We start from the raw sequence: 18,865 nt of genomic DNA, 5'->3' as shown, positions 1-18,865 counted from the left end.
AACTTTTACTTTTAATAAAATCCATTTGGACGAGTATTGCTGGTGTGGCCTGGATTGCGTCGCAGAAGCAGCGCGTGATGTTGTATGCATATATATATATATATATATATATATATATTGCTGACCCAAGTATATTCAGCGCGCCGCACTTGCAGCTGGCACAGATACACAAAGCACGGACCAATTTCACGGTATTCAATCTTTTATTCGCCTGTCGGTTTCATGACGTTTCGGCACCCCTGTGCCTTGCTCACATGACAGCGATAGTGAGTGAGGGTGAACCATTTAAAGTGCAAGTGCTCAATTTTGATTGGACAAATCAAAAACAGACATGGAAACGTATTTGTACGGGGGACATTGGTTGTATAATACAAGGGCATGAAAAACAACACACAATTCGATTGTATTAATGTGCCGATATATCCAAATAGATAATAATTATCAAATATATAATTCGACACTTCCTAAAAAAATATATCACAAAATTATTAAGTGCAAATTAGGAGGTTATATATATATATATATATATATATATATATATATATATATATATATATATATATATATATATATATATATATATATATATATGATAAAATAATAAATATTAAATAGGTTAAATGATAACATTTATACAAAAAATAAAGTAGATTTAATATAAATTTAAGAAAATATTATAAATAAACTTAATTTTAAAAAGTTACACATATACATAAAAATGTATATATATGTACTTTAAAACCATACACTATTTTATTTTATAAAAGCTACCTGCAGATAAACTAATGCATATGAATACCATAAGTTATAACTATGTTACGGAATTGGTGTACCGCTTCATCCCTCTCTGGTGTGAATTTCTTGGGATGTGTTTGTGTGTGTGTGTATATATATATATATATATAAATATATATATCAATAACATAAAATATAATTAAAAAAATTCTATTATAAAATAAAACATTAAACTATTTACAAATTGTCAAACTTACATTTCCCACTCCAGTGAGTGCAACAGTAAGCAAACTGTTCGATAGCGGAGGGGTAAAAATTACTATTTCAACTCCAGTGAGTGTAACAGTAGAGAAAGTGTTGGATAACGAATGGGTAAAAATGATTATTCCCACTCTAGTGAGTGCAACAGTAGGGAAAGTGTTGGGTAGGGGAGGGGTAAAAATTTGTATTCCCAATCCAGTGAAAATTACGATTGCCGCTCCAGTGAATGCAACAGTAGGGAAAGGGTTGGATAGCAGAGGGGTAAAAATTAATATTCCTACTCCAGTGAGTTCAACTGTAGGGAAAGTGTTGGATAGCGGAGTGGTAAAAATTACTATTCCCACACCAGTCAGTGCAATAGTGTGGAAAGTGTTGGATAGCGGTGGGGTAAAAATTACTATTCCCACTCCAGTGAGTGCATCAGTAGGGAGAGTGTTGGATAGTGGCGGGATAAAATGTACTATCCCCACTCAAATAATTGTAAAAGAAGGGAAAGTGTTGGATAGCGGAGGGGTAAAGATTACTATTCCCACTCCAATGAGTGCAACAGTAGGATTGCGGAGGAGTAACAATTAATATTCTCATTCCAGTCAGTTCAAAATTAAAAACAATCAAAATTTAACAACAAAAATATTTTAAAAACTAAATAAATTAAAAAATATATGTTTTAAAAATTAAAATACAAATATGCTTAATATTAAATTTAAAAAACATGTTATAATATTAAATACATATGACAAATACCTACAAATATTATATAAAATAAAATAAAATTTATTTAGAAACAAAAACATTAATTATTACATAAATTTACTTTTTCCTATTTCCTGCCCTATAACACCACACAATTCACAACCAACATCTACATTTAAAAAAATGTACTTCCTTAATTAACATAATTAATTATCAATTAAGGAAATATTATAAATTTAAAAACAAATTAAAACTCATAAAAATAATTTCACTTCCCACACTTTGCACCTATAATCCCTACAACCCACATCTAAAGTTAAACTGTACAAAAATCAATTACACAATTGAAAGTTATTTTCAATTAAAAACCTATTAGTATTTAGGAACTAATTATAAAGTAAGTAAAACTAATTTACTCCCCACACTATACCCCGTAACAATAAACCCCCCACACACAAGAATATAAGCAAATATCCAAATAAAATATAAATTAATTAATATTAATATTCACCTATTTTTTTATTAATTAAACTTAAATTACTTCCCACCTTTTACCCCTTAAACCCCACAATTCACACCTAAAAAGAAATCACACAATTACTATAGTTAATTGAAAATGAAGTAGTTAATATAAATTAACAACTAATTATTAATTAATTAAACATACATTACTTCCCACCCTTTACCCCTATGAACCTCACAACCTGCACCTAAAATTAATTACACATTATCCATAATGCACTTTCAATTAATTAATTAGTTTTAATAACTAATTATTAGTTAATTAATAATAAATAACTTCTCACTCTTTACCCCATAAACCCCACACATAAAGAAATCACACAATTACCATAATAATCGATTAATTAGTTAATATAAATTAACAACTAATTACTTGATAATTAAATATAAATTATGTTCCACCCTTTACCCCTATAAACCCCACAATGCACTCCTAAAATTAAATATTTACAGAATGTCCATAATTCATTTTCAATCAATTAGATAATATAAATTAACAACTAGTTATTAATTAATCAAAAATAAATTACTTCCCACCCTTTACTGCTATGAACTTCACAACCTGCACCTACAAAATTACACATTTACAATAATTAATTATCAATTAAATAATTAATATTAATTAACAACCAATTATTAATTATAAATTAATTACTTTCCACAGTTAACACAATAAAATCTAAATTAAATAAATAAAAAATAATCATTAATTTATTATAATTAAATTACTTCCCACCCTATTCCCCTATAAACCCACAACCCGCTACGGAACTAAAAAACGCAAAATTTAATTAAAATAAAATCCATATCTACTAAAAATGTAACACCTATATTAAAAAACAAACAATACTTCTACAAAAAAACATACATCACATACATTTAAAATATAAACTAAAATACATAACACTAACTACAATAAATCAATATTTTAAACAACTATATTTTTGCAAAGAATATTAATGACTTCTATATTTGAAAAAAAAACCATATTTCTTACCTTAAACTCAATATTCTTGACTACGATATTCTTGCATATCGATATTTCCAACTTGATATTTGTGTAAGTCGACATTTCTAACTCGATATTCTGTCTCAACACCTGCACTGCCACTGTCTCTTCCTTCTGCCCTCAATGGTCTGTTATATTCCCACAGCCTCTCTTGCTTGTCCCGCATTGTTGGTTTGTTGCCCCTGCCCCCATTTCCACTGCCATCCATGGTCCATTGTGCTGCCACAGCTCCTACCGCCTGCCCAGTTTAGTCAGCTTGTTGCATCTGCACCCTCCTCCCTGCCATCTGCCTTCCCACAGTATTCTAATGAACAATTAGATTGCTAACATTCTAAAAGTGTGGCACGTCTGACGTCATATTGATGTAATCAAAACTGTATTACCTAATGCATTTGCTTCAGAAATTATACAAATTCGATAGAAATTAAGGTTAGTGCTTTACAGAACTAAAATGAGAACATATGTTCTGAGTTCTCAAATAGCGACAAAATTATTTGCTATCTTGATATTTTTTTATCCAGTTGATCACTTGATTAAATGTTGCACTTAGGGGGGAGAATTTGGCGTAATGGCCAGAGCTACAGACTTTGCAACTGAGGAACCAGGTTTGAGTTTCAGTGTCAGCTCGACATCCTGTGATTTTGGGCAAATCACTTAATCTCCCCATGCCTAAAGCCCAAAAGGAATGTGGCCTTGTGTAAAGTAACTGATGCTCATGTAAAGCACTGAAGGATCTGAGCCACTCGACATCGGCCAGGAACCGTGATTGAACGACCTACTGTTGTCGGCTACGGCTCTGCAAGTACGATGCGACCGAACCCGGTTCGGTCGCACTCGAATGCTTCACAATTGGCGCATGCACCCCTGCATTGTGAAAAGCAGGGGTGCAGTTCATCCCTGCACCTTGTGGCCGGCACCCCAAGGTGCCTGTCACCAAGTGCAGGGATCAACAGAGGGGCACCATTGGTGCCCCCAGGCCGTCATTCGGCAGCCTCGCACCCATGGGGGCCCTACTGGGGGCCCCCAAAGACAGTTGCCGACTGCTTTTTCATGTCGGAAACACCGGCACGAAAAGGCAGTGAAAAACTGCCATCGTACTCCCCCCGTCGTAAAGAGGCGGCCGGGGGAGTACTGAAGGATTTCCGGACAGCGGGCGGGCTCTCTGAGCCCGTCGGACGCCATCCGGAAATCCGAGTCGGATTCCTTTTTGACCAAGCCCATTGGAATGGCTCGGTCGGAAAGGAATCCAGGCCGGCACATTCCGATTCGGTCGGAAGGGCTCAGGCCATCATTCGGAGCCCTTCCTGATGAAATCGGAATCGGCCCCTTAATTGTAAACTTTATTGACCTGTTTTTTTACTTTATTATTGGTTTGATACTGCTTAAATACGCAACATATTTATCTTGGGAAAAGCTTGCTGTTTGGAGCTGTATCTCTCTATTACTTGTTTTAAATGGTCAAAATATGACAGCAATTAAACGGATTCAAAATGGCATCAATAAAACCATTGCTCTATCCAACAAATGTCAGAATATGAAGAACTTCACTAAATCCACTTTGCCGGATCAATAACTAAATTGTATGCACTCATTTCAAGTCATCCTAGATGCCAACCAATCCATCATCAACCTGGCTGCCCAACCCGATTCTCTCTTAAAAGCCTCACAAACATCAATAACAAGGGAGTGGACAAATATGACCCTCAAACGAAAGGGCATTGACATTGAGCACAACAGTCGTGGTAAAGAGACACTCTCAAAGCTCTTAAAAACATTTCCAGTGCATGGTGCAATCACTTCATTCCCACTAACACTTCCAGCCTAAATCATGCTTGTGGCAAGTACTGCATAGCTATACAAAAAGCTAGAAAGATTCTACCCCAAAAGCTGAAAGCAGCCCCACGGAAATCTTTTTTTAAATACATATTTTTATTTAGTTTCAAGTTTCGCGAGAAACATACAACCTTCAAAACTATAACGACGGTTGCAGATAAGGCAATCATGAAAGACCAAATTATTACAGCCTCAATGGTTACACGCTGCGTCAGAGAACATAAAATATTACAGTGGTTCCGCCCCCACCCCCAAGCTCCAAACAGAGACACCGTTTCAGGTGACCGCTGCTCTGTCTGGGATTTGAGGAACCTCTTCCAGGAGAGCCAAACAATAGTGGTTCATCCGGCTGTCACATATCCTGATGAATTTTCTTTGCCATTCTCTTACTCTTATTAGTGACTCTTTTAGCCGGAGTTTCTTGTGAGCCCCAGTGTCTTGCCACATCCTGCTTCGCTACCACTAGGCCCAGGACACTGAAGAGCAATTGAGGTGTAGTAACATCAATATTGCATGCCATTCCCAGAAGTTCGAACTTTGGGTCTGCAGGGATGGATATTTCCAGCATCATGTTTAATTCTTTAATTATTGCATCCCAGTATTTCTGTATAATTGGGCAAGCCCACGGTGTATGAAAGAAAACACCCACTGCCGTCCGGCACAGCTGGCAGTTTGGTGTTTGGGCTCACCCCATTTTGTGTAACCTTGATCTATCATAGTATACCCTATGAAGAATCTTATATTGAATGAGGAGCAATCTAGATTTGATTGCCACTTCTCTAGGGTGCATCAGAGCCGCCCCCAGTCAATATCTTCCATAATACCCAACTTTCTTTCTCATTTCTCCCTGAGTTTGCCAAGTTTATTGGGTATGTTGTTGCTCAATGTCTTGTATGTAAGGGACACACCATTAGTAGTTCAATCTTCTTGTGATAATCACCATTCCAGTGGTGCATACTCTGGTAGGTCTGCCCCGGTCAGTCAATCCGACAGCCTTGCATGATGCAGTTGGGCATATTCAATAAATTGGGATCTGTGGGGCTTATATTTGGTGCAGAAGGCGGAGAAGGATTTAAATTCACCCTTGTCGATAATGTCCCCAACATTGGTGATCCCCTGCAAATCCCAGGAACCAAAGCCCCGTAGCTTACCCAGTTCCTTAAGCCATTTCTCTTTCCAAAGCGGCATTGACATGGTAACCTTATGGGCCCGTTCCAGGGTTCTAGTTGCTCTTTCCCATACTTCTAAGGTGACCTACATCGCAGGGAGCAGCCAGCAACGTCGCTTTTCCCCTGTATAAATAATAAAAAGAATGTGTGAGGTTTCGGTTTCCCTCTTTCTAATCTGTATGTGGGGTGATTCCCATGCTATGTGTATCCAGTCATTGATGGGGGTCAGATATGCAGCCCAGTAATAGGCCAGAATATCTGGCAGTACCAGCCGACTATTATATGGGTGGTGTTGTAATGTCCTCAATGTGATCCTTGGGTGCCTGCCTAGCAATAATAGTGATCGCACTTCAGAGTCTATTTCCCTAAATTTTGTCTGGGGAGTGGATAGTAAGTATTCTAGAGGACGTAGAGAAATTGGGGTAAAATAATCATTTTAAACATAGCCGCTCATCCAACTATTGGGATGGGCAAGTTTCTCCACCTTTCCGCATCATCCTTAAATTAAGTCAACACCAGCCTAATGTTGTGGGATAGGCAGACCTCATTATGGGGTGTAAGGAACATACCAAGATATTTAAAGTTGTCTGCAACCACCTTTAAATCCCCGGGCAGGGGAGGCTATCACAGTACCTGTCTCAGGCTATACAATATTAATTAGTTTGAGTCTTATAGCTTGAACATTGTCCATAATTGTCAAGTATTTGGAACAGGGTGGGAATCACTGTGTCGGGTTCTGTTTCATATAGAAGAATGTCGTCCCTCTAGAGGGATATCTTCTCCTCTGCGCAGTCATTAGGAGAAGTCCTAAAACCTCAAACCCAGAGTGTTGTCTAATAGCACATGCTAAAGATTCCATTATTAAAGCAAATAGTAGTCAGGACAAGGGGCATCCTTGTGTAGTCCCATGAACTATGGGGAAACCCTGAGAAAGCCTTCCATTTACCCTTAAAGTCACTCTGGGGGCAATGTATATCAATGCTACCCCTTTCCTTAAATTTGGACCGAACCCGAATTCGACCAGTCTGGAGTCTAAAAAGGTCAATGGACAGCATCGAAAGCTTTTTTCGCATCTAAAAACAGGAAGACATGTGGTGCATCGGGGTCCATAACCGCCATTAGCCAGTTATAAGTTCTGCAGAGGTTCTATTGGGTAGCATGCCCGGGCATAAACCCAGACTGGTCACGGTGGGCAAGGGTCATTATAATGCACATGAGATGCTTTGCTAGGATTGTTGCTAATATTTTGACCTCCGTGTTCAATACAGAAATGGGGCAGCATGAGTCCCACCTATCCCTGGGTTTGCCTTCCTTGTGTATGGCCACTATTGTGGCAGTCCAGAGGTCCAAAGGGAGAATGCCATGGTTGTACTCATGCTGGTAGAGGCATAACAGGTGGGGGCTTAATAAATCTGTACACGTTTTATATAGTTCAGCAGGTATGCTGTTGGGCCTGGGGTTCCACCCATACACAGCTTCCTTCACTTCTGTGAGCGTTAAGTCCCCATCAAGACCCTTCGTCTTGTACTTGTCCAGTCTGGGGGTCTGAATATCTTTGAAAAAGTCATCTATGGTGGAGGAGTCACTAATCAATCGGGGGTTTATAAAGCGCACTACTCACCCGTGAGGGTCTAAAGGCGCTGGGATCAGTCGAAGAGCCAGGTCTGCCCCATCTGCCCGTCACTCCTACATAGTGTCCAAGGAGGTCTGCCCACTTACGAGTAGTTTCAAAGGGTGGCGATTTTTTTATTAAAATCGCTACACCCGTGACCCTGAAGTGTAATCCACATGGGCAAGCACAATGTTATGCCCCCCCTCTCAAGAAATCCACACTGGGTTCCCGGCAGATGAGTCTCCTGAAGCATTACCACAACTGGGTGTAGTCGTTTAATGTATTGTGTGACCAGTCCCCGGTTGATCCTGTTGCTGAGGCCATTAACATTCCACGTCAGGACTGAAAAAGCCTGGTCCTCTATGGGGGGTGGAGTGGGCATAGTGCAGTCTTAGATAATGTCACAACTGTACATGTCAAACTCATTAGGCCCGCTTTCTGTTTCTGTTGTGCTGACTGTTAAAATATGTACAACCAACAATATCATAAAGAACAATCAACCCCTTTCTCTACCAACCAACCTCATACCCTACCCCCCCAAGACTTTCTCACAGCATATAACCCCATTACCATAGAACAATTGTGCGTAAGAGGAGAAAGAGAAGTCTGTTGCCCCATGTAATGAAATACAATTCCCTCAACCTCTCACTACATGAGAGCAAACAAAGGACGGAGGTCAGATCCTTAAGGGACCTGACAGCAGATTAGCCTCGCTGGATGCAAGTCCCAGACAGCAGGCTAGAGATGTCTGGTGTGTCGCTTGTGAGCCGCAGCTCCATTGGCCAGTATATTGGTGAAAGTTCATGATTTCATGTGCTCCTGATCTGGCAGTTCTCCCAGGGGTGGCTTCTGATCTGTCTCTGCATCACATTCTAGTGCTGAGATTTCGGCGGCTACAGGGTATATGCGTTCATCTCCTAAGGACATTCCCTGACCCTCTGAATCTGTGTGAGAATCCTGAAGACTGGACCAATCCGTGGCCCTGCTTTTTTCTGTGGCCGGGCTTGCACCCATATCCGTGGGACGCCACTTTCCCTGGCCAGCCCTCCTCAATGCATATGGAGTTCCATGACCGACATGCCTCAGTTTACGTTCAACCTTCTTTTTCCTCCGTGGTATATCTCAGTAGATCTGATGCTCGTGCGCTGAGATGGCTGGCGCTCCGTGCTTAATTCTCTCTGAGGACGCAGGACTAGCCTCTCCTCAGTCTATGCCCACGCATCCTTCGGTGTCTGGAAGCCGTGTGTCTTGCCCATATAGCTGCATTTCAGCTTTGCAGGGAACAGCAGCATGTATTGCAATTGAAGTGCTCAAAGTTTCTCCGGGACAGAATCAAAGATTCTTCTCTAGCGTTGGACCTTGCAACTGTAATCTGGGATGATCATGATTTTAGAATTGTGATGTCTGACTTCTCCCTTACGGTGTGCTTCTCGTAGGATCATATCCCTTGCTGTCATTGGCCTGGGTAGATCTCCTGGCGGCGGGCTTCGCGTTCAGTGTGCCCTGTGTGCCCATTCAATTACAATACAAGTAGAAAAATGTTTGGTGGGATGATGTGTTTCAGCCATGTTGCAAGAAACGTGGGCACCCCCTCCAGAAACTCCACAAAGTGGAGATTGTTTCTGCACGTTCTGTTTTCCACAGCCCCAAGTATTTCTTAAACATCCTTCAAAACTTTTTTGTTCTAAAGACATCTCAATACCACATAACACACACATGACCTATACAAACTAGGGTGCTTTTTCATAGAACATTTGCAAACAATCTGAGTTGATGGTGCTCTCGCGCGATCATCTGGCTCAACCTCTCCCTATCCATTACAATAAACACATATATGCTTCATATTTACTCCCTCTGAACCACTAGACCAACAGTAAATCTTAACACTACTTCTCTCACTCAGATCCAGCATGATCCTCTTCAATTGCTGCAATCCAAAAAAGTTCTCATTCCCTTCTCCACCTTAAACACTTACTATTGACGCCTCTGCCAAAAACTCACTCCCCACCCAGCTGACCCCTACCCCTATCATACTATCGCTGGATCCCTGTGGCACTTCAAAGATTTGGAAAGGTGACCAGAACCCAACCACGTATCTAGTCGGTAAACAAACACCTCTTGGATTCAGACCTAAACTTGGAACAGAATTTGTATTACTCACAGTTTGGAATAACTCCATGAAAAAGCTGACCAGAAAGCACGGAGCAAAAGCATTCTTCTTGAACTGTCAGCACCTAAACCATGGAATCCTTCCACACAGACAATAATAAATGGCACTTGTCCCAGAAGAAGCTCTCAAATCATTAGCATCCTTTCAGTCTTACCACAGGTGAAGATTCACACTTGGAATCCCTCCTCGCTTTTCAGCCATGTTGACTACAGGGTCCCATAGTGCTCTCCCTGTAGCACCCTACACTTCCACTTTCATTCCTATGCCGATGATTATCATCAACCACCACTGCTTTCATTTCCTGTTTGACAACACATGTCTCTACAATAGGGTGTCTCGAAAGCCTGACCAACTTGTGGCCATCTCAAGTGGCCTTCAGACTGTCACATGTGTACACATTAGTGCATTTTGTATGACCTGTGGCTCCCGACTTTGGCTGTATTGCTTCTGCATAAATCATTAAGCTTCTCATTGTACTTTTCATTACACATCTGTGACAGTGTACTTTACTCTAAAAAATAAATAAATAATAAATGTATCGTTTTATTTTGAAAGTTTTATATAGCGCGAACAAGATCTTTGCAGATATCAGAGCGCTTTACAGGACAAGGGGGTGATAGAGTAATAGAATGTAATAGTTGAGGTAGTTAGGTACAAGGTGCATAGTTACATAGGTAGGTCAAAAATACAAGAGGTAGGTCACAGGTGAGGTAGTGTCGGTACAAGGTGCATAGTCAAACAGTTGCGCCAATAATATAAAAGTACAAAAATAATGAGCATATAATTGTTTAAGCGTGCTTAAAATGCTTTTGGAGATAGCAAAAAGGTAGGCATAGTTGAGGTAGGTGAGTGCAGGGTGTATAGTCACACAGGAGCATCAGTAGTAGGAGACAGGTGCGTCATCAATATAGAAATATACAAAGAGGGAACGTGTTTCAGGCAGGTAGTACAGAGCGGATTCATGAGAAATACAGAATAACAGATCATGTGTATTTAGCCATGAGGATCGCTTTTACTTCTTTCTTAAAAAGTTTGTTGGAGGAGATGAGCCTGGTTTCAGGAGGGAGTGAGTTCCAGATCCTGGGTGCCATTCCTGAAAAGGAGCGTTTATAGGTTTTTTCCTTCCGAAATCTTCGAGGCTTCAGTGTTGTTTTTATTTAGGCATGGTAATGTCTTTAACCAATAAGGATGATAATGTAGATGAAAGTCTCAGGTTACGGTTCTCGCCTTCGGTCAGAATCACTAGGAGACCTTCTTATGCTTCCATGTCAAAAAACGTAAATATATGAGGGAACCCTGCTCTGTCTCAGAAAGAGAGGACATTTTTTTCACTCCAGGAAGGATCATCGCTCCAAGGACTTCTGGCTGGCATGGCCTGCCACAGGAAGAGGGCTGTGTTACGTGGTGGTGGCCAGCAGCTTCTGTTTCACGCCCAGAGTGTGGCTCCTTCATTTGAGCAGAGGAGTGTCGCCCCACTTAAATACCCCCAAAGTCCCAAAATGAAAAATAAAAGGATAATTAATTCCCATTTTATTTTTCATCATCCCGTCCTGAACATAGAGTCAGGACAGGATGGGACCAGCTGATGTGGAGAAGTGTGGCTCAATGGTTAGAGCGGCAGACCCTGATGCAGAGGTCTAGCCCGGACCAGAGTTCAATTCCCCGCCTCAGTGGATCTTGGGCTCAAAATTCCACGGACCTGATAATTCTCGCCTCGGTGCCTATTCCAATCATGGAGTCCCACTCTGCAACTCTGGGCAATAGCTTGCTTAATCTCCACAACGGCCCCCCACAACGCTAAGGATGCCTGGCCTCCACCTTGGGGGTGCCCAGGAGTGGACGCCTTACAGGGGAAGCCAGGACGGGTTCCACAGCGGTATTTGTACAAGCACCTTGAGACCCTTGCGGGTGAGTAGTGCGCTATACAAGTATCAATTTACATTTTACAATTTACATTACATTGGCAGCAGGAAGGAGTGGTGGGCATGCTTTGAACCTCTCGCTCAAGTGCACGTCTCCAATGCCCTGGAAAGCGCTGAGAGAGGCTGCTCCATTCAATCAGGGCGCTGCGCTCATGCTGGTTAATAGCATTTGAACAGCACCCGGATAGGTCAAGGGAGTTTGCCGGTGCCCCCACTGCTTCGTTTTTTCTATGGCCACAAAAGGTATATATTTGCTATTATCGATTTACACATATTCTGTACCCAGGTTGGCTTCTAATAAAAGGCTCAAATAACACTAGTCCAGAAGTCTTCGTGTGTGCTGATTCACAGAAAAGTGTGTCTGGCAGAATTATCTGCAGTCCCTAGAAGAATCATTTTCTTGTTTGCTATGGGAGAGGGTTCATGGGACACCTGTGCTCCACATGACAGGCAGGTGTAAATTCAGAAGCAGGAGTCAATGTGAAATCAACTGGGTGTAATCATGATTCATTGGCAATACAAAAAACTATCAACAGCAATAGCCTCAAGTTCAATGGCTCATATACCAACATCCTCGTCTTAATACCTTAACACCTCCTCAACCGGAAGGACTCTATCTGCCCATCCACTTTCTTTTGCAAAATTGCACCCAGTAAACAGTGTTAGAAAGCTGGGAGTCATGTGGTAGGAAAACCTCATATTCAATTGAGAGATTAGAGCAGTAGTTAAAGCCACATTTTTCAATGTTAAACTACATGCATAATGAAAGAAACCATAGTATGGCAGTATGTACAGGATCGCTTTTGCAAGATAGCCATCACTACATCTAAATGAAACATAATGCAACTTGACATCCATCTTCGAATTCTATCTGGTTTGTGTTTTTTACTAACGTTATATCACTCCAAGAAGGTGCCATGTTGCGTCTGGAGCAATGTGACACTACACGACCGCCATCGTGGAATGGTATAACGATAAAAATAATACCAACAAAAGAGAATTTCTAGATGGACACCCAATGCTGCTAGTTTTGAAAATGCAATTGTACAAGCCCTGTCGATACCAATAATAGCAGTGGCAGGTGGCTGCAGCAGGAGCCAGCGGTTGTGTGGCGATCCTAGTTATGCCCAGGTTCCAATGAGGAGCCTGGGCAAGGGGAAAAGAGGGAAGAGTACTGGTGCATGGATGAGGAAAGAGAAATGGGAGGGAACAGTGAGTGAGAAAGCAAGAGGGACAGCGAGCGAGAAAGCACTGGTAAGGGAGGTGTGGGGGTTAAGAGGAGGTAGAGGACTGAAAGAGCCTGAAAAGGAGAGAGGGGACTTCCAACATATCAGTGAAAAAGTAGAAGGTCCTTGCATTCCCACTGAGTGTCAAAAGTCAAACGCAACAAATATTATAATGGAAAAATAGTTTTCTGACATCACCAGTAGAATGGTACACCTTATCCAATCAAAAACAGTGGTAAACCAGAAATATTCCAGGGCTGAGACAAAAAAAAGAAAAGAGAGGAAAGTCATTGTATGAGAAGGAGGGAACGGAAATTTACAAGAAAGTCATCCAATCATGAGCATGGGTCAGTCCCTAAGTTCACTCGAACTATAGCTGTCTATTGCAATCAGGATTGTAACCAATACAAAAGAATTGGTTACAATCCTGATTGGTAACAGACAGCTATATGTTTCTTTAGTTAGACCACAAAACAGCAACCATCCTTCCGGTTCAGCTTCATAGATAAAACATTCCTCTCATACAATATCTAGAAACAAGGGTTGATTCAACAAGAGGCTTATAGTACCCTGGTACCCTAGTACTGAAACAATCTTCCATCACACAATGTCAATGAAGATTACTTACTGTTATCAAAGCATGAGTTCTGCCAACATCTTCCTTGTGTCATTATTTAACCACAAGGAAATACTAATGCCAACAGCAAGAAGGAGAGGAGAGGAAGAAAGGGAGAATACAAATGCAGATCTGAAGCAACTTCTATTAATATTTTACTAACAGCATAGAGAAAGTCACACAGTCAAACAGCATTCAGACCTCATCAAAAGCCAGAAAAGATCTCCCTACATCCAGAGCATAGGCTGTAGAAAATGACAAGTGGTTATGAACTAGGAAAGTGGAGGATGAAGTCCACGTGGCATCACCACAAACATCCAAGAGCGAGGAGACCCTAGAAACCAAGAGCCTGCGAGCTCCCTCCTAGAACGACCTTGAACAAGAGGGGAGGGGAATCCCATGCATCTCATGTGAATGCACAATAAGGGGCCAAATCCAATGACCCAGAGTGTCTGTGAAAAATTTGAGCACCCTACTGGTGAAACCAAATATGACAGGCAGGGAATCATAATGCCTTACAGCAAACATTTGCTCCAAGTACAGTAGACACGCATTGCCAACATCCAGACCCCTCATAGCACCCCAAGAGCACCAGGAAGGCCCACCCCTTAAATAAGTGGAAGGAAGACACAAGCGTTGGTAGAAATAAAGACCCAGAACAGAGAACTATGTAAGAACTGCCAAACAACAAAAATGGACCAGGGGGTTCTTCTGTTGGACTTCTATTCTCCAATCATTGACCCATATGTAATGTTGACCAGCTACCATGGGCCCACTGGTGTACAGACCTGCCTGAATAGAATCAGAAGCCACATGAAACAAGTGGTTGACCTGCTGCACCATGATTGACAACGCCTAGAGCAGCTGTTAGCTTCATCTACTCATACAGAGCCACGAAGTCCCTTCTTCCTAGGGGATTTTGCCACATTTGCATTGTAAACATGGGCCAAGCCAGCATGCAACTTTTAGGTTTAAAGTATTTTATTAGAAAGGTACAGCAGCATATGAAAACAATCATACAAAGAGGCGGTGGTGCGCCAGGAGGCGTCTCAGGAATGATGTGCTATTGTCCCAGCCCTGAGAGGCTGCCTCGACATCCTGCGCCGTGCATGGAAATGTGCAAAAGAAACGAAGGAGCAACGCCTCAAATTCCCGTACCTTCCCTTGAATAAACTATACTCCCCAACAAACCCCCCCCCTCCACCCTCCCTGTCCAGTGCTGCGTAGTATGGAAGTAAAGTGTCATCCCTGTCATCCTTCCCGTCCCTGACCTCGCTAGTGGGGCCACAATCCTCCCTCCTCAGTGGGACAGTTCATTACAACGGAGGCGTTAGCCTCATCAGTCTTAGGTATCTCGGGCATGTAATCTCCCTAAATTCTGTGGTCAGTAGCGTGTGAAAGGGTTGCCATAGCTCCTCAAAGCAGGTCACATCCCCCGCTAGTGTGAGCGACAGCTTTTCCATCCCCAGAACGTGCCACAGCCTGTGCAGCCAACCTGTGTGAGAAGGAATGGCAGGTGTGCGCCAGTGTATCAGTATGTTCTGAACCGCTGAGCCCAGCATGATAGCAATCTGCCGTCCCTTCCTAGATTTCAGCGGGTACATCAAGCCATTTGGGAGACCCAGCAGGGCGTACGCTGGAAATCGGGGCAGTTCAATCTCAAAGCATGCATCAATCTCATCTATCACAGCTGACCAGTAGGCTTGCAATACCGGACAGTCCCAGAGGATGTGCATCAGCGTGCCAGTCTGCCCACAATCTCGCCAGCATTTGTCACTTATGAGCCGGTTCATCTCGTGTAGTCGTACCGGGGTGTGATACCAATAGGTGGAAACCTTGGTGAAGGTTTCCGTGAGGCCCACATGATAGGCGGAGTGTCTTGCCCTGTATGAAATATGTTCCCATTCCTTATGGCTAAGTGTCCTCCCCAGTTCTCTGTTCCAGCGTTCCCGACCAGGAATATGGTAATGGGAAGACGGGAGCTGGAGCATCCTATAGAGGTCAGTTATGAGTTTGGCGTCCGAAGTGCGAGTCACCAGCCATCTTTCATACGGCAGCAGCTGTCTGTCCGCAGACTCTCTAACCTGTGGCTTCAAGGCCCAGTGTCGGACCTGCCAGTACCTCAAGCGGTCCGTCTCGGTCATCTGATAATTGTCTTTAAAGCTCTGAAAGGGGATAACCCCCTCTTCGGCATACATGTGGAAAAGTGCTCTGCGATCCTTTTCCCTCCAGTGTGAGAAGGCCCCTGGCTCCGTCCCCGGAGTAAAGTCTGGATTGTCCACAATAGGTGTGAACGGCGAGGGGAATGTGGTGAGATTGAAGGCGCGATAGGTAGTGTCCCATACTCTCAGCGGCACCCGCGTTATGTAAGACGCATAGAGATTCGGGGGGGCGGTGTGACCTGCGAAGGAACGGTATTTCCTGTAAAGGGCGCCCAGCTACTGCTTGATCCTGGAAGAGCCAATGTTTATCGGACTCCCACCTACTCCATTCCACCAAGTATCGCAAGTGGGACGCCTGGAAGTATTTGCGGAGTTTGGGGACCCCCAGTCCCCCGGACTCCGGCGCCAGAGTCGTAAGGGCGCGGCGCATTCGGGGCTTACGGCCCTGCCAAACAAAGCGGGACACTTCAGTTTGCATCCGTTGAATCCAGCCCTTAGGGGGCTGTAGAGGCAGCGCTCGGAATAAGTATAGAATTTGGGGTAAAACTGTCATTTTGATCGCTGCAACCCTGCCAAGCCAGGAAATCGTCCCCTTGTTCCATCTCCCCAGTTCTTCCTTTACCTTCCTGCCCATTGCCTCGTAGTTGATGGAAACCATTGCTTGCAACGTTGGGGCCAGCGCAATCCCCAAGTATTGCACCTGATCCCGCGACCACCGCAGGGGAAAGAGCCTCTGTAGGTCACCTCTCGTCGCCAGTGTCAGGGATACGTCCAGAGCTGTAGACTTCTCCACATTCATCCGAAAGCCAGCAACACTCTCGAAAGCCTTAAGCTCAGCCATACATGCGGGCAAAGCCCACCTCGGGTTCTCCAATGTGAAAATCACATTGTCCGCGTAAAGGCTTATTGCGTGGGTGTAACCACCCATTCGTACCCCAGTCACGTCCGTATTCTGCCGCACTCGTTGAGCAAAGGGCTCCATGTAGAGCGCGAAGAGGAGGGGGGAGAGGGGGCAACCTTGTCTCGTTCCGCGTTCGATATCGAACCGCCGGGAACCACAGCCGTTCACTCGCACAGTCGCAGATGGGAATTTATAGCAGTTGAACACCATGTTCCGAAATTTCTCTTTCATTCCCAACTTTGCCATCACTCGTTCGAGATAGGGCCAGTGCACCCGGTCAAACGCTTTCTCAGCGTCCACCGAAAGCAGCATCCTCTCCCCCGGAATACGCGAGGCCTTTTCCAAGATGTGCACTATCCTTTTAGTGTTGTCCACAGTTTGCCTTCCAGGCACAAAGCCAGATTGGTCCGGTTCAATCAAGCCGGGGAGGTACTGTGCTAATCTCGTCGCTAGGATCCCCGTGTAGATTTTCAGATCTACATTTAGTAAGGAGATCGGTCTATACGAGCTGCATTGCTTCCTGTCTTTACCTGGTTTGGGAATAACCGACACTGTCGCCTGCAGGAGGTCAGGAGGGATAGCCCCTGGGTCAGAGAAAGAGTTAAATAGCCTGGTCATGATAGGGGCCAATGTCGCGCTGAACGTTCTGTAGAAGAGGGTAGTGTAACCATCCGGGCCCGGGGCCTTACCTAATTTAAGTCTGGAAATCGCTGCTATCACCTCTTCAGGTCTGATCTCCCTCTCTAAATAAGTTGCCTGCTCCGGGGTCAGGGACGAGAGGGGCACCGAATCAAGGTAAGCATCCGGGTCCTCCATCCGCGCGTCCTCCGCCGCATACAGGTCAGCATAGAACCGGCGGAAGGCCTCGGCGATTTCCGCGTCGCCCGAGATCCCCTGCCCCGCGTCCCCCACTAATTCTTTGACCTGACGACTCTGGTGGGCCTCTCTCAGTTTGGCTGCCAGTAGGCGGCCACAGCGATCCCCCCCGAATAATAGGCGTGCTTTAAGCGCAGCGCTGCGTATTCAGCCCTGTCTAAATCTAGTGAGGACAAGAGTTTTCTAGCTGCCTTCAGCTGCTTCCAAACTCTAGGAGCCCCAGGGCGACGGTGTACTTGTTCTAGCTGCCTGACCTTCTGCGTAAGCTCATCCCGCTTCAGCTTTCTGTCTCGATTGTCCGCAGTTGAAATCGCTATAAACTCTCTCCGTAACACCGCCTTAAGAGCCCCCCATTGGGTTGACAGTGAAGTATCAGAGTTAGAGTTGTGCAGCTGAAAGTCTTTCACCGAGTCTATGATACTCTGTACTACCGCTTTTTTATGAAGAAGCGTGTCCCGAAGCCGCCAAACTCCCCGCCGAGCGGGGCTCGGTGGGAGGAGGAAGGTCCCTGAGACCGGTGCATGGTCCGAAAGAGAGATGACCCCTATTTCTGAAGCGGCAGCTAAGTCACGGACAGGTCCGGAGACCAGCAGATGATCCTGCCTGGCATACGTCTTGTGTGCGTGCGAGTAGTAGGAGAAGTCTCTATCCGACGGGTGAAGCCCGCGCCAGAGGTCGTGCAGGTCTAAGTCAGCCAACTGCGTCTTCACTGCGTGTGAGATTTCCCCAGTTTGTGGGTGTCGCTGCGCTGATCTGTCTTTTGAGGAATCAAAGACCAAATTTATGTCCCCTCCCAGTATTATGTGCCTGTCTGGTGACGCTGTGATATCCTCCAGTGCTTTGCGTAGGAATCTATCTTGCTGTTCGTTCGGGCCATAAACCGTTCCCACCGTGAACACCAGAGTTCCCAATTTAAGTCTGTAGGCCAGAAGTCTCCCTTTTTGTTCTACAAATTTGTGCAGCACCTCCCCCCTAAAGGATTTGGACAAAAGGATAGCCACCCCAGCCGTTTTAGTTGTGTTGGAGGAAAAGAACTGTGTAGGGAAGTGGCGGGTCCGCAACCTGTGGCAATCACCGGTCAGTAGGTGGGTTTCTTGGAGCAAACAGACGTCAGCCTGGGAGCTTTCCAATAAGGACAGGACAGCCCTCCTCTTCGTG

At 44.0% G+C, this 18,865-nt stretch overlaps 1 protein-coding gene across 1 annotated transcript in view; it reads right to left on the bottom strand.

Moving 5' to 3' along the window:
- The window catches only part of CORIN (corin, serine peptidase), a 1,855,778-nt gene that overhangs the window by 742,030 nt on the left and 1,094,883 nt on the right, over positions 1-18,865 (bottom strand). The gene's annotated exons all lie outside the window — the stretch shown is intronic.

Source organism: Lissotriton vulgaris, chromosome 3_1, assembly GCF_964263255.1.
Source record: "Lissotriton vulgaris chromosome 3_1, aLisVul1.2, whole genome shotgun sequence".
In the NCBI taxonomy this organism is placed as follows: Eukaryota; Metazoa; Chordata; class Amphibia; order Caudata; family Salamandridae; genus Lissotriton; species Lissotriton vulgaris.
Note: the sequence above shows the minus strand (reverse complement) of the source record. Positions and strands in the feature narration are given on the sequence as shown.